Consider the following 14,963-nt stretch of genomic DNA (forward strand, 5'->3'; position numbering starts at 1 on the left):
TTAATAATAAGTTTGGATTGCAGTTATATTTTCTTACACAGAAATTTGTACTGGGTAGCTATTGTGCTTTCTGTCCTTAAGAAAAACATACTAGCACAGAATAACATTTTTAATACATTTATTAAAAAGGTTTCTGTCTGCTTCTACACGCAAAAAAAGTATGGTTTAATACTTACAGTTTTTCAAGATATATCTCTTGTAGAAATATCAAATACCTTACCATTCATATGACAACAACTCAATTAGCACTAACTGAATCATTGCAGAATTGAGCCAAACTTTAAAGCCAATACAAGTATAAAAATTATAACATATCAATTCTTTATGAACTCATACATAAAATAAAGAAAATGATATTCTCGGGAAAATAACAATTGCCTGGGATAGTCTAGTGGATACAATTTTAATGAGTTAATGTAGAAAAATTGGTTTACATAGCTGCTTCATGTTGTTGGGATGTGGTTACAAAAGCACTAATTAGTGGTTGCATCTTCCATTCAAATTCTTGACCTGTTTTAATAACAAATAATTTTTAATAACAAATAATTTTTTTATGAAATCTCACTTTTGGCCAAGATATCTCTGGCAATTTGCTGTTTGTTAAGTTTCAGAATAAAACTTACACATATTTAATTATATTTATATATAAGTCTATATGTTTCTAAATACAAATTGTGCATATTTATAATGTGTGTGAATACATGATTAGTTTTAAAGCTGTTCAAGAAATTCTTAGAAATTCGGACAATAAGATAAAAATCTAGCAAATGTAAATTCTTGAGAACAAATTAGTCTTTCAACAAGCTAAAAGCTAACAACAATAAAAAAGTACGTTTAATACTTTGTAACTGCATCAATTAGGAAACAGTTTAACTGCAAGAGAAAGAAAACTAACCGACAGGGACTGAAACCCACGTAGACACAATTTTTCCCCTCCCCCAAGAAATTCTAAGGAAGGTGAATTTTGTATTAGCTCTCTCATTCAACTAAGTCACAATTTCCTTTGCCTTTCCCAGTTGATAGCTTGGTACTGTTGTGCTCCAGACAACAAATTTATATTAAGGACCTGAGCCGAGTTGCAAGAGTAGAGCCAAGGCATCTAGTCCTTTAACTGGAAAATTGAAATCTTTCAAACTGTGTGTCTCATTGACCATAATTGTTTCTCAGGCCGCAAGTAGTTGCAATGTAAGTTTTTTGCACTTCTAATCCTGTATAGAAAAGGCAGGCATAAGAGAAGAGGGGAAGAAATGGGTGATATTTAATCCATCATTGTATGATTGAATGAATGTAAGTCATTATATTCTACTTAATAACACTTCACTTTCAGGAAAGAAGAATTTTCTGGTTGGTGCAAGCAAGGATGGGGACAGAAACCCTTTTAAATAATTCTTGATTTTTACTATTCTGTCCTCTTTAAATAAGGATAGTGTATTTCATTCCTTTATTTCTGAAATAACATAGATTAAATCTTGAGAAGAATATAATTCTGCACAAAAGCCATGCTTGAATTGATCGGTTTGAAGGCCTTTTTTTCCCCCTCTACTCAGGAAACTTTCTTAATTTTTCTGATGTGTCTCACCTCTCAGTGCAATTCTACCTTTTTACCTCTCTTCATATTCTCACGCTGAGTTTGCTTGATACAGCATACGAAAATATGCAGGTATATTAAAAAGGGCTTGGTGGAGACTTTTGAGCAAATCATGCATGGGGAGAGGCAGAACCTAGAGCAGAACCATTGAGCAACACATATTGCAGAAATAAAATGGGTAGCAGATGGGTTCCCCTACCACCCACTGGCTATATTACACACCGGAGTGGTGTTCAACCATCTGGTAGAACTAGGCATCAAACTCCAGAAGAGGAGCCCTACTTTGTGCTGAGGGGTTTTTAAGCTGTATGATTAGGAAAGCACTTGTCCTTACCCTGATCTGATCAGGGTATCCTGATATGCCTACTATTTACTTACTGCCATTTCAGGGTTTATGCTTGTTATACCCAGCTTTCCTTTAGTATGATCAAGCAATTGGAGCCCAAACACTGCAGTTGCAGCTGCAGGGTATAGAGAGTTGGTGCACGATTTACCATATCAGAAATTCTTGCCAGCAATGATATGACTGAGAACCTGGGGTCCATGTACTGCAGTTGACCAAGACTTTCTTAGAATTGTTTAAGACTGTATTTCCATAGAGTGTTGCAGGAATACAATCTTCTGAGAAGCCAGCCTGTGGGAGATCAATTAATTTGGGAAAAATAATTAGATATTTTAAATGTAACATTTTAAAATGTCAGTTTAAATAAAAACATATTTTGACAATTCTCTCCTATATTCGCCAATTACTAATTCTGATACAAATAAAAGTGTTTGTGTTTGAGTTGCTCAATATTTTCTGTTTTATGACAAAATTGTTAAAATGTATTTTTAAAATGCATAAAAACTGGTGGCATGTGTAAGGACATTCTTGGAGATGGGATAACTCCTCTGCTGTGCTGAGAAAGTTTAAAAAAGAAAAGGAGACTAACTTTTCTGATAATGACAATTTAGAGTTTAAACCAGCTTCCTCAGTTGGATAGCAAATATATTTTGAATTTTATTATGAATTTTATATTGCTATTTTAGAAGATTAATTATAAAATGCTCAATATCAGGATAATCCTGTTTTTATAAAAAATGTTGTCTTTGAAATGCTATTTCAAAACCTTCTGTCCTGTAATTTAACTCTTTCCTACATATGTTTATGTCATTCTTAAGTCTAATTTCCAAATATACCTTGAATTTTTTAACAAAACTATATATAATCCCATTTATTTTACATAAGCATTTCAAGCAGCACTATATTTCAGTGATATTCCTTGTAGAGGCATGATTTTTTAGCACCTTAGTATCAACTAGAACAGCCACTAAAGAAGCATTGGTCATTACCTAATATATTTAATAATTGCAAGAGGAAAGAAGAGCTGCGACTATATTTTAATTCAAGATGTAGTGGACTTTTTCACAAATAGATACATTCTTTTTGAAATATGAAATAGTATTACTGCTAGGTCTTATTAACTCTTCATTCCTTAGAAATGTCCCTTGATGAAAAGCTAGATATTATTAAGAAAGAAAAGAGAGATGTACCACTTATTGAAATGAAAATATTCACTTCTATAGAAAATGCCCAAATGGTCAAAAAATAGACAGCTCCTTGTTTTCTACCACTCAGTTCAGGTAAGCAGAAATTATACATGCTAGGGTGATGTTCCCCCAAGACAGTGAGCCGGGACTTCATTAAGTTTGGTGCCCACAGTCATGAAAGAATGAAGAAATGAATTCATCATGCTCCCATCCCATTTGTTATGAAGAAAAAATCCATCTGTACCCTATCCAAAGTCATACCTTCCACCTGCTCTTATGGTTCTATTCTCCACTTGCTTTTTAGATAACTTATATTATCCATTATTTTTGTCTTTCCTGTGCTTTACAAACTGCATCTATCCCATTGACTTTCAAGTATGCCCATATCTCTTCAATTTTGCAATAAACTTAAAAGTAGAATGACACTTTCAAGCACATAATTACACATGCAGCTAATGAATCATTCCATTTCTCATTTCAGGTTAATAACCCCTGTCATGGTCAGCTTCATGTGTCAACTTGACCAAGTGGTGGTACCTGTTTGTCTCCTTGGGTAAGTGCTGGCCTGTCTGTTGTGATGAGGACATTTCATAGAATTAGATCATGATCACGTCAGCTGCATCCACAGTTGATTCCATTTGTAATCAGCTAAGGGGAGTGCCTTCTGCAATGAATGATGCTCAATCTAATCACTGGGAGCCTTTTAAGGAGGATTCAGAAGAGACAATCCTCTCTTCCTGCTTTGGCTGGTGAGCCTCTCCTGTGGAGTTCATCCACACCCTCCATCGGAATCATCAGCTTCACAGCCTGCCCTGAGGATTTTAGACTCTGCATTCCCGTGGTCACCTGAGATACTTTTATAAATTTTATATTTGTGTTTCCTGTTGATTCTGTTTCTCTAGAGAATGCTAACTAATACAGCCCAACTGAATGAAAAGATTCAAGTTAGATTCAATGAGTGAGAAATGATTCATTTGTTTCTTGAAAGAGTTGTTTATAGCTTTCCTTCCAGCTCTTCTTCTCCTAAAATATAGAATTTTTCAGTAGCTCAAATATACCATGCTTTCTCAAACCACAGTATCTTTGTACCCTTAACTTCTTCCCTCTACAAAGCTTCCATTGTACATTAGCCATTGATATTTCACCTAGGTATACTCTGTCCATCTTTAGTTATTAGCTCAAGCAACATTTTCTCAGAAACTGTTTTCTTTTGATATATTACTGCATATATTCAATAATATATTATTGCGTTTTATTGCTTTCCTTAAAGACTTCCTCACAGTCTGCAATCACCCATTTTCTGATTATTGTCTTTCTTACTAGGCAGTAAGATCCAGAGCAACAAGGGTCTGTGTCTCTTTCTACTCGCCTGGAATGAATGTCACATAGTAGGCACATAACCATTATGACTGAATGAAAAGATTCAAGTTAGATTCAATGAGTGAGAAATGATTCATTTGATTCGTTTATGTAGATCTGGAACTCTTTCAGGTACAAATTAAAAAAATGAAGATTTAATACTTGCAAGTTTTAGAGTGGTCTTGAAAATATAAGGTGATATTATTAATCTCAAACCAAATATCTACATAGTAACTTAACGAATGATAAAGCCAGAAAAAGAAAAACCTCTCAAAATTTCAATGGAATAGCATGCATTTTTAATGCATTGGTTTTGTTCATCCTCAAGAGTAGAAATACACTATGAATTAGATTTCTGGAAACTTTAATTTGAGCAGTATTATAATATGCAGAATTTTATGTAAAATAACCCAGCAGAGGTTATGGTTGATAAGTCATAATATAGGTATACTATGAATTCCTGAAACTATTTATAACTTTTCAATAGGAAGATAATTTCTACGCAATCTATGGAACTGTTATAATTAAGTGTTATTGAAATTTTTATATTCCCCTAATTAATGATGCCCAGAAGTCTGTAATAATCTGAAACTTTCTAAAAATGACTCAGGAAGTTGCATTCATACATGCAGAATTGTACTGAAAATATACATCTTAATTCTATGCTTTAACTCTGTGAAAGATGTCAAAATTTAAGTGGAAAAATATCTAAAATTATTTACTATCCTTATTATAACTGAAAATGAGAAATAAGAATGTATAGTCACATAAATAAGTCAAATGATATATTTTATTATAACGTATCCTCTGTAATTTTTAAAATAAAGATTAATTCAAATGATAGAGTTTAGAGTCTCATGATTCTTGAGAATGGACACTACAAGTACCAAGTCCTGTGATGGCTAATGCTCAGTGGGGTCTAAAAGGTCACTGGATTAACAGTATTTTATAGTTTCATTCTGTTTTTTGAGCAATTGCTTCCAATTCCATCTGCCATCCTTCTTCCTTTTGTTGATAATCATGATATCTTTCAGCAAAATGTACTTTCTTTGGGGGATAATCAAAATCCTGAATAAGTCAGGGTGGCAGAGCCTGATAAGAGCCCGATGCTTAGTTTTCATTGCTACCCTTGCAGAAATAGACAATACAGATGAGGCAAATGAGAGTGATCATGCTGAACCTTCAATGAACTATATAAAGCTATTGTTTTCCAACAGACTCTTTAAAGCACTTCTTGTTATAATATTCCTGATGAAATATTGTAGCTTATGAGACTGCCAACTGTTACAGTAATAATGTGGCCTCATTTAACAATATTAAGCCCAAATGACTATCCATGTTCAGAGCTCCTCTTTGTCACAGAAATAACCTTTATTTTATATTTTAATATTTTCTCAATGGCAATGATCTAAGGAATTGACTTGGCATTTCTTTGATAACACACAAAGTTGAATATCTCACTTTTATTCCTTCAAATCCAGAGAAGGAATAAATTATTCTTAGGGCCTAGAATGAGCCAAATATCATATTTGATTCAAAGCTGAAGTATAATGCTATGCAAAATAAACTTTTTTCCCCTAATTCTGGAGCATTGTGCTCCAATTAAAATGGACATTAATCATGAGTTTAAAATGTATAAATCATTTCTTGGCAATAACATGGAAACTTTTATTTCAACTAGATGAACAATGAATATTTGGAGCACGTTCAGTTATAATCTAAAATGACTACATTGTTACCATTTGGTGAACAAAGTGGATATGGAAATTTACATATTTCACAAGTGTGTAGAATCCCACGAGTCGTTCAGTCTACACTATTTCCAGAGAAGTATGATTATTCCCACCTATATGACAAAACAGTATTCATGCTCTGGAGGAATATTTCATCAATCAGTGCAGATTTAAAAAAAATATTAAAACTGCTTGCTTTAATATTCTTTCATTAATTATAACAAAGGCAATATACCAAAGTTGCATGTCAATAAGAGGGGGATATAAGGGAAGGTTATGGGATTTATCTTTTCTCTTTGTATCTCTCTTTTTTAATTCTTTCTTTGTGGAAGAAACAGAAAGGTTCTCATATAAATAGTGGTGGTGAATGCATGATAATACCAGGAGCCATTGATTGTACCCTTAGGACGGATTGCATGGTGCATGAATAAAACGCTTAAAAAATAAACAGAGGGTGGGCCACAGTGGCTCAGCAGGTAGAGTTCTCGCCTGCCATGCTGGATTCCCAGTGCCTGCCCAGGAAAAACAAAACAAAACAAAACAAAACAGAAAGTGCTGGAGGAAAAGTGGAGAGAAAGAGATGTACCTATTTCTATTGGCAGTAAAGTAGAGCGGCTCAGCCCCTCTGGAAGGCAGTGTGGTGGTTCCACAGAAGGCTAAGTGTAGGGTTGCCATATGATCCTGCAATCCAGTTACTAGGTATATACTCGAAAGAACTGAAAGCAGGGACATCTATAGATATTTGCACAGTAGTGTTTTGGCCAACAGTAATTATCATTACCAATGGATGGAGGTGGTCCAAGAGTATATCAATTAATGAGTGAAAAGGCGAACTGTGGTGTATACATTTAATGGAATATTGTGTGGCTGCAGAGAGGAATGAAGTTGTGAGTCATGCAACAAGGTGAATGTACCTTGAGGACATTATGTTGAGCGAAATAAACCAGAAATGAAAGGACAAGCATTGTCTGGTCTCACCAATATAAACTAACTATAATGTACAAGCTCTGAGAATTAAATTCAAGAGAATAGGTTATCAGGGGATAGAATGTGGGCAGGCTTAGGAGTACAGAATGTTCAATAAGGCTCGTTGTAAAGATTCCTACATCATAAGCTCTTACAGCAGTCACATTTATTCCTGAGTTTTAGCTGCTATATCTAACTTCTGAAATGTTGTGCTCTTTATTTATAATCTGGTAGTTCCTTGGAAATTTGGGTATCTGTGTGACACCTAAGACTCAGAGTTAGACATCTGAAGCTCTGAAAGTCAGCATTGCTACTTACAGCAATAAAAAAGATGAAGAAGAGATCAGACTTCAATTAGAGAAATGACTGGTGCTGATCTGGCTATGACTAAAGTAAATCGGAATACAGGGTCAATGATGATATTGTTTGTATTTCAAAACTTAAACTTCTGTGTGAGTCCAAAGGAAGAGATGCTCATTTTATCCAAAATTTATATTTTCTGTAACACACTACCTAATTTTATCTGTCTGTTCAGTTTATTTAAACAACTTAATTACATGGAACCTAGAATAGGCATAAGAGTTTGTTATTCTGTACAGGTTATGTAATAACCTGATACACCTCAGAGTCTTTTGGGGCAGAAAATTAAGAAAGTATTTGCAAAGTCCCTTGAGAGATTGGAGAAAAATGTGGAAATAATAAACTTTCCCATTGAAGAATTCCTGATATTCTCTCAAGGAGTCAGTACTTCCAATTTATAAGCCAAGTCTTTGATCCCGAGGCTTGCCCTTATGAAATTTATGTCTGTAATGGCGAACCTAAGCCTGCTTATAATAATTCTTGAGAGTTACCACCCAAATGATGTTCCAATATTTTCTACAACATGGGTGAATCTTTAAAACATGATGAGTGAAATAAACCTGACACAAAATGACAAATATTGTATGACTCATTTATATGAGATAGCTAGAAAAGGCAAATTCATAGAGACTGGAAATAGATTAGAGGTTACCAGAGGCTTCAGGGAGGGAGAGATGATGAATTATTGCTTAATGGGTACAGAATTTCTGTTTGGGGTGATGAAAAGTTTTGGAGGTTTCATAACATTGTGAATGTAATTATTGTCACTGAATTGTACTTAAGAATAAATTTAAATGTTAAATGGCAAATTTTATATTATATATATTTGACCACAATAAAATTGATTAAAATTGAGAGAAAAAAAGAGCCACCCCCAGACTCAAATGTGGCTGTCTCTTTAAGCCATACTCTGAAAATAAACTTAACCCCCATGATGTGGGACATGATTTCCAAGGTTATAAGTCTCACAGGTAATGTGGGACATGACTCCCAGGGATGAGCCTGGTCCTGACATCGTGGGTTTAAGAAAGCTTTCTTGAACAAAATGGGAAAATGATTGAAACAAAGTAAAGTTTCAGTGGCAAGAGATCTCAAATAGAGTCAAGAGGTGCTTGTAGAGGTTACCGTTACAAGCTTCAGCCAGACATTGCAAATTGCCACAGTGTGTCAAGCCCCAACCAACAGTATTCCTGAAATTCTAAAGAACACCCTGGACTCTAAGACTCTATAAAAGTTTTACTAATTAAGTTTAATTTTTCAGAAACTTAAAGCCTCCAGATTGTTTGTATGCCAGATAAGTCCTGAAATACAAAGATATACCAATCTCTCCATGAACAACAACCAGTTTCACGCCTCTACTCCATAATGTTGGCAGGTCTTTCCAGCATGAGGAAGTTAAATTGATCAATTGCCCAGATATCTCTGAAGATTGAGAAAATGATCAAATGAGAGGGAGGAGTTGTAACTGAGAAGTTAGTATTTAACAACTGATTATGACCACTTGCTTATTATACAGACATTCTTTTTTAGATTTAATGCATTAGAAAAGCCAGAAGGAAATACCTGCAATCCAGTAGTCTTGATCTTTGACAATGAGTGTATAACCATATAGTTTTTATCTTGTGATCATGTGATTCTGAAAAGCTTGTGTCTGACATCCTCTTTATCTGATACATGGGTAGATGAGTAATAAAATGAAGACATGCATATAAATTAAAAAATGGCTTGTTATTGGTCAAAATAAGATTAAGAACAATTATGAAACAGAAGCTGTATATAAAACAAATTTGAAGAAATACAAAAATAAAATATTTTAAGCCATATGGTATTTTAGTTTGAAGGAAATTATGAGAAAACTAGTGCAGTGGATGGCATAGATGATTGCAAATGAGAATTTCTTGGAGACAAATTCTAAATTTGCAGAATCTCTTATCCATCTTAGTATACTAAAATCAGAGGTGCAATCCTGGCATTGTACTTTTAAAGTTTATGAGACAATTCTGATACAGCTGGCCCAGCATTTGGAAATCATTGAAAATTCCACTTCTCATTTTCAACAATGGAAAAAAAAACATTTTATTTTCTTATGTAAAAGTTACCAAAATGGCTTTACTATAATTAAAATTATTTCTAAGTTTACACTAAATCTGTTTAGACTTTAACACTGATCTCATAGAATCAATGCAATCTGGTGTCTTTAATAAGAGTGGGCACACTCTGGTGGTATGTATCAGAGCATCCCTAAATAAATTTTACAGATAAAGATGAAAGGGAAATCCAATGAATTAAACTGGTGCAAAAAACAATTGAATATTTCCATTTCCAATGCTTAGAGGGATTTCGAGGAAACAAATAATTTGTGTGTGTTTCAGAGTGAAAGGATATGGATACATTTAACTTAAAAAGATGCTACATCCATGATTAGGTTAGATACATAAAAATAATAACAATAAACAGGAATCAAGACCAATATTCCTACATCTAAAGATTAATGGTATACTATTCATGAATACATGAATAAACCAATAAGTGCATTAGCTATAAAAATCATCAATTAATATGATTACCTTAGTCAAGAAAAATGTTATAACTGTATTCTTTAGTTAAAAAAAATCCAGAAATGGCAATTAGCTAAATGTCCATATTTTGTGTGACTCTCATTGGAATTGAACATAAATGATGAGAAAGAAATGAATAGATGATCCCATGTGCATTAAATAGCCAAGACTTTTTTAAAATATTTTATCTATTTTAAAGTTATCTTGCTTGCTGATTTTTTTTTTATTTTTTTATTAACGGAAAGAAAAAAAAAAAGAAATTAACACAACATTTAGAAATCATACCATTCTACATATGCACTCAGTAATTCTTAACATCATCACATAGATGCATGATCATTGTTTCTTAGTACATTTGCATCGGTTTAGAGGAACTAGCAACACAACAGAAAAAGATATAAAATGTTAATATAAAGAAAAGAAATAAAAGTAGTAGTAATAGTAAAAAACAACAACAACAAACAAACCAACAAGCAAACAAAAACAAAAAAAACCCTATAGCTCAGATGCAGCTTCATTCAGTATTTTAACATGATTACTTTACAATTAGGTATTATTGTGCTGTCCATTTTTGAGTTTTTGTATCTAGTCCTGTTGCACAGTCTGTATCCCTTCAGCTTCAATTACCCATTGTCTTACCCTGTTTCTAACTCCTGCTGAACTCTGTTACCAATGACATATTTCAAGTTTATTCTCGAATGTCCGTTCACATCAGTGGGACCATACAGTATTTGTCCTTTAGTTTTTGGCTGGATTCACTCAGCATAATATTCTCTAGGTCCATCCATGTTATTACATGGTTCATAAGTTTATCTTGTCTTAAAGCTGCATAATATTCCATCGTATGTATATACCACAGTTTGTTTAGCCACTCTTCTGTTGATGGAGATTTTGGCTGTTTCCATCTCTTTGCAATTGTAAATAACGCTGCTATAAACATTGGTGTGCAAATGTCCGTTTGTGTCTTTGCCCTTAAGTCCTTTGAGTAGATACCTAGCAATGGTATTGCTGGGTCGTATGGCAATTCTATATTCAGCTTTTTGAGGAACCGCCAAACTGCCTTCCACAGTGGTTGCACCCTTTGACATTCCCACCAACAGTGAATAAGTGTGCCTCTTTCTCCGCATCCTCTCCAGCACTTGTCATTTTCTGTTTTGTTGATAATGGCCATTCTGGTGGGTGTGAGATGATATCTCATTGTGGTTTTGATTTGCATTTCTCTAATGGCCAGGGACATTGAGCATCTCTTCATGTGCCTCTTGGCCATCCGTATTTCTTCTTCTGGTAGGTGTCTGTTTAAGTCTTTTTCCCATTTTGTAATTGGGTTGGCTGTCTTTTTGTTGTTGAGTTGAATAATCTCTTTATAAATTCTGGATACTAGACCTTTATCTGATATGTCATTTCCAAATATTGTCTCCCATTGTGTAGGCTGTCTTTCTACTTTCTTGATGAAGTTCTCTGATGCACAAAAGTGTTTAATTTTGAGGAGCTCCCATTTATTTATTTCCTTCTTCAGTGTTCTTGCTTTAGGTTTAAGGTCCATAAAACCACCTCCAGTTGTAAGATCCATAAGATATCTCCCAACATTTTCCTCTAACTGTTTTATGGTCTTAGACCTAATGTTTAGATCTTTGATCCATTTTGAGTTAACTTTTGTATAGGGTGTGAGAGATGGGTCTTCTTTCATTCTTTTGCATATGGATATCCAGTTCTCTAGGCACGATTTATTGAAGAGACTGTTCTGTCCCAGGTGAGTTGGCTTGACTGCCTTATCAAAGATCAAATGTCCATAGATGAGAGGGTCTATATCTGAGCACTCTATTCGATTCCATTGGTCGATATATCTATCTTTATGCCAATACCATGCTGTTTTGACCACTGTGGCTTCATAATATGCCTTAAAGTCAGGCAGCGGGAGACCTCCAGCTTCGTTTTTTTTCCTCAAGATGTTTTTAGCAATTCGGGGTACCCTGCCCTTCCAGATAAATTTGCTTATTGGTTTTTCTATTTCTGAAAAATAAGTTGTTGGGATTTTGATTGGTATTGCATTGAATCTGTAAATCAATTTAGGTAGGATTGACATCTTGACTATATTTAGTCTTCCAATCCATGAACACGGCATGCCCTTCCATCTATTTAGGTCTTCTGTGATTTCTTTTAACAGTTTTTTGTAGTTTTCTTTATATAGGTTTTTTGTCTCTTTGGTTAAATTTATTCCTAGGTATTTTATTCTTTTAGTTGCGATTGTAAATGGGATTCGTTTCTTGATTTCCGCCTCAGCTTGTTCATTACTAGTGTATAGAAAAGCTACAGATTTTTGAATGTTGATCTTGTAGCCTGCTACTTTGCTGTACTCATTTATTAGCTCTAGTAATTTTGTTGTGGATTTTTCTGGGTTTTCTACATATAGTATCATATCGTCTGCAAACAGTGATAGTTTTACTTCTTCCTTTCCAATTTTGATGCCTTGTATTTCTTTTTCTTGCCTAATTGCTCTGGCTAGAACTTCCAACACAATGTTGAATAATAGTGGTGATAGTGGACATCCTTGTCTTGTTCCTGATCTTAGGGGGAAAGTTTTCAATTTTTCCCCATTGAGGATGATATTAGCTGTGGGCTTTTCATATATTCCCTCTATCATTTTAAGGAAGTTCCCTTGTATTCCTATCTTTTGAAGTGTTTTCAACAGGAAAGAATGTTGAATCTTGTCAAATGCCTTCTCTGCATCAATTGAGATGATCATGTGATTTTTCTGCTTTGATTTGTTGATATGGTGTATTACATTAATTGATTTTCTTATGTTGAACCATCCTTGCATACCTGGGATGAATCCTACTTGGTCATGATGTATAATTCTTTTAATGTGTTTTTGGATACGATTTGCTAGAATTTTATTGAGGATTTTTGCATCTGTATTCATTAGAGAGATTGGTCTGTAGTTTTCTTTTTTTTTGTAATATCTTTGCCTGGTTTTGGTATGAGGGTGATGTTGGCTTCATAGAATGAATTAGGTAGTTTTCCCTCCACTTCAATTATGTTGAAGAGTTTGAGGAGAGTTGGTACTAATTCTTTCTGGAATGTTTGATAGAATTCACATGTGAAGCCGTCTGGTCCTGGACTTTTCTTTTTAGGGAGCTTTTGAATAACTAATTCAATCTCTTTACTTGTGATTGGTTTGTTGAGGTCATCTATTTCTTCTTGAGTCAAAGTTGGTTGTTCATGTCTTTCCAGGAACCTGTCCATTTCTTCTAAATTGTTGTATTTATTAGCGTAAAGTTGTTCATAGTATCCTGTTATTACCTCCTTTATTTCTGTGAGGTCAGTAGTTATGTCTCCTCTTTCATTTCTAATCTTATTTATTTGCATCCTCTCTCTTCTTCTTTTTGTCAATCTTGCTAAGGGCCCATCAATCTTGTTGATTTTCTCATAGAACCCACTTCTGGTCTTATTGATTTTCTCTATTGTTTTCATGTTTTCAATTTCATTTATTTCTGCTCTAATCTTTGTTATTTCTTTCCTTTTGCTTGCTTTGGGATTAGTTTGCTGTTCTTTCTCCAGTTCTTCCAAGTGGACAGTTAATTCCTGCATTTTTGCCTTTTCTTCTTTTCTGATAAAGGCATTTAGGGCAATAAATTTCCCTCTTAGCACTGCCTCTGCTGCATCCCATAAGTTTTGATATGTTGTGTCTTCATTTTCATTTGCCTCTAGGTATTTACTAATTTCTCTTGCAATTTCTTCTTTGACCCACTTGTTGTTTAAGAGTGTGTTGTTGAGCCTCCATGTATTTATGAATTTTCTGGCACTCCGCCTATTATTGATTTCCAACTTCATTCCTTTATGATCCGAGAAAGTGTTGTGTAAGATTTCAATCTTTTTAAATTTGTTAAGACTTGCTTTGTGACCCAGCATATGGTCTATCTTTGAGAATGATCCATGAGCACTTGAAAAAAAGGTGTATCCTGCTGTTGTGGGATGTAATGTCCTATAAATGTCTGTTAAGTCAAGTTCATTTATAGTAATATTCAGGTTCTCTATTTCTTTATTGATCCTCTGTGTAGATGTTCTGTCCATTGATGAGAGTGGTGAATTGAAGTCTCCAACTATTATGGTATATGTGTCTATTTCCCTTTTCAGTGTTTGCAGTGTATTCCTCACGTATTTTGGGGCATTCTGGTTCGGTGCGTAAATATTTATGATTGTTATGTCTTCTTGCTTAATTGTTCCTTTTATTAGTATATAGTGTCCTTCTTTGTCTCTTTTAACTGTTTTACATTTGAAGTCTAATTTGTTGGATATTAGTATAGCCACTCCTGCTCTTTTCTGGTTGTTGTTTGCATGAAATATCTTTTCCCAACCTTTCACTTTCAACCTATATTTATCTTTGGGTCTAAGATGTGTTTCCTGTAGACAGCATATAGAAGGATCCTGTTTTTTAATCCATTCTGCCAGTCTATGTCTTTTAATTGGGGAATTCAGTCCATTGACATTTAGAGTTATTACTGTTTGGATAATATTTTCCTCTACCATTTTGCCTTTTGTATTATATATATCATATCTGACTTTCCTTCTTTCTACACTTTTCTCCATCTCTCTCTCTTCTGTCTTTTTGTATCTGACTCTAGTGCTTCCTTTAGTATTTCTTGCAGAGCTGGTCTCTTGGTCACAAATTCTCTTAGTGACTTTTTGTCTGAGAATGTTTTAATTTCTCCCTCATTTTTGAAGGACAATTTTGCTGGATATAGGAGTCTTGGCTGGCAGTTTTTCTCTTTTAGTAACTTAAATATATCATCCCACTGTCTTCTAGCTTCCATGGTTTCTGCTGAGAAATCTACACATAGTCTTATTGGGTTTCCCTTGTATGTGACGGAT

General features: G+C 34.2%; 1 long non-coding RNA gene across 2 annotated transcripts in view; it reads right to left on the reverse strand.

The window, feature by feature from the left end:
• Positions 1 to 392: 392 nt before the first annotated feature.
• LOC143679347 (uncharacterized) overlaps positions 393 to 14,963 on the reverse strand; it is a 57,051-nt gene continuing 42,480 nt past the window's right edge. For both annotated transcript variants that reach the window (XR_013173672.1, XR_013173673.1), the window contains exons 2-4: positions 9,100 to 9,203; positions 2,083 to 2,222; positions 393 to 510 (exon numbers count right to left, since the gene is read on the reverse strand). This is a non-coding gene — a long non-coding RNA (uncharacterized LOC143679347). The remainder of the gene's footprint in view (positions 511 to 2,082; positions 2,223 to 9,099; positions 9,204 to 14,963) is intronic.

The sequence above is a fragment of the Tamandua tetradactyla genome, chromosome 4, assembly GCF_023851605.1.
Source record: "Tamandua tetradactyla isolate mTamTet1 chromosome 4, mTamTet1.pri, whole genome shotgun sequence".
Classification (NCBI taxonomy): domain Eukaryota; kingdom Metazoa; phylum Chordata; class Mammalia; order Pilosa; family Myrmecophagidae; genus Tamandua; species Tamandua tetradactyla.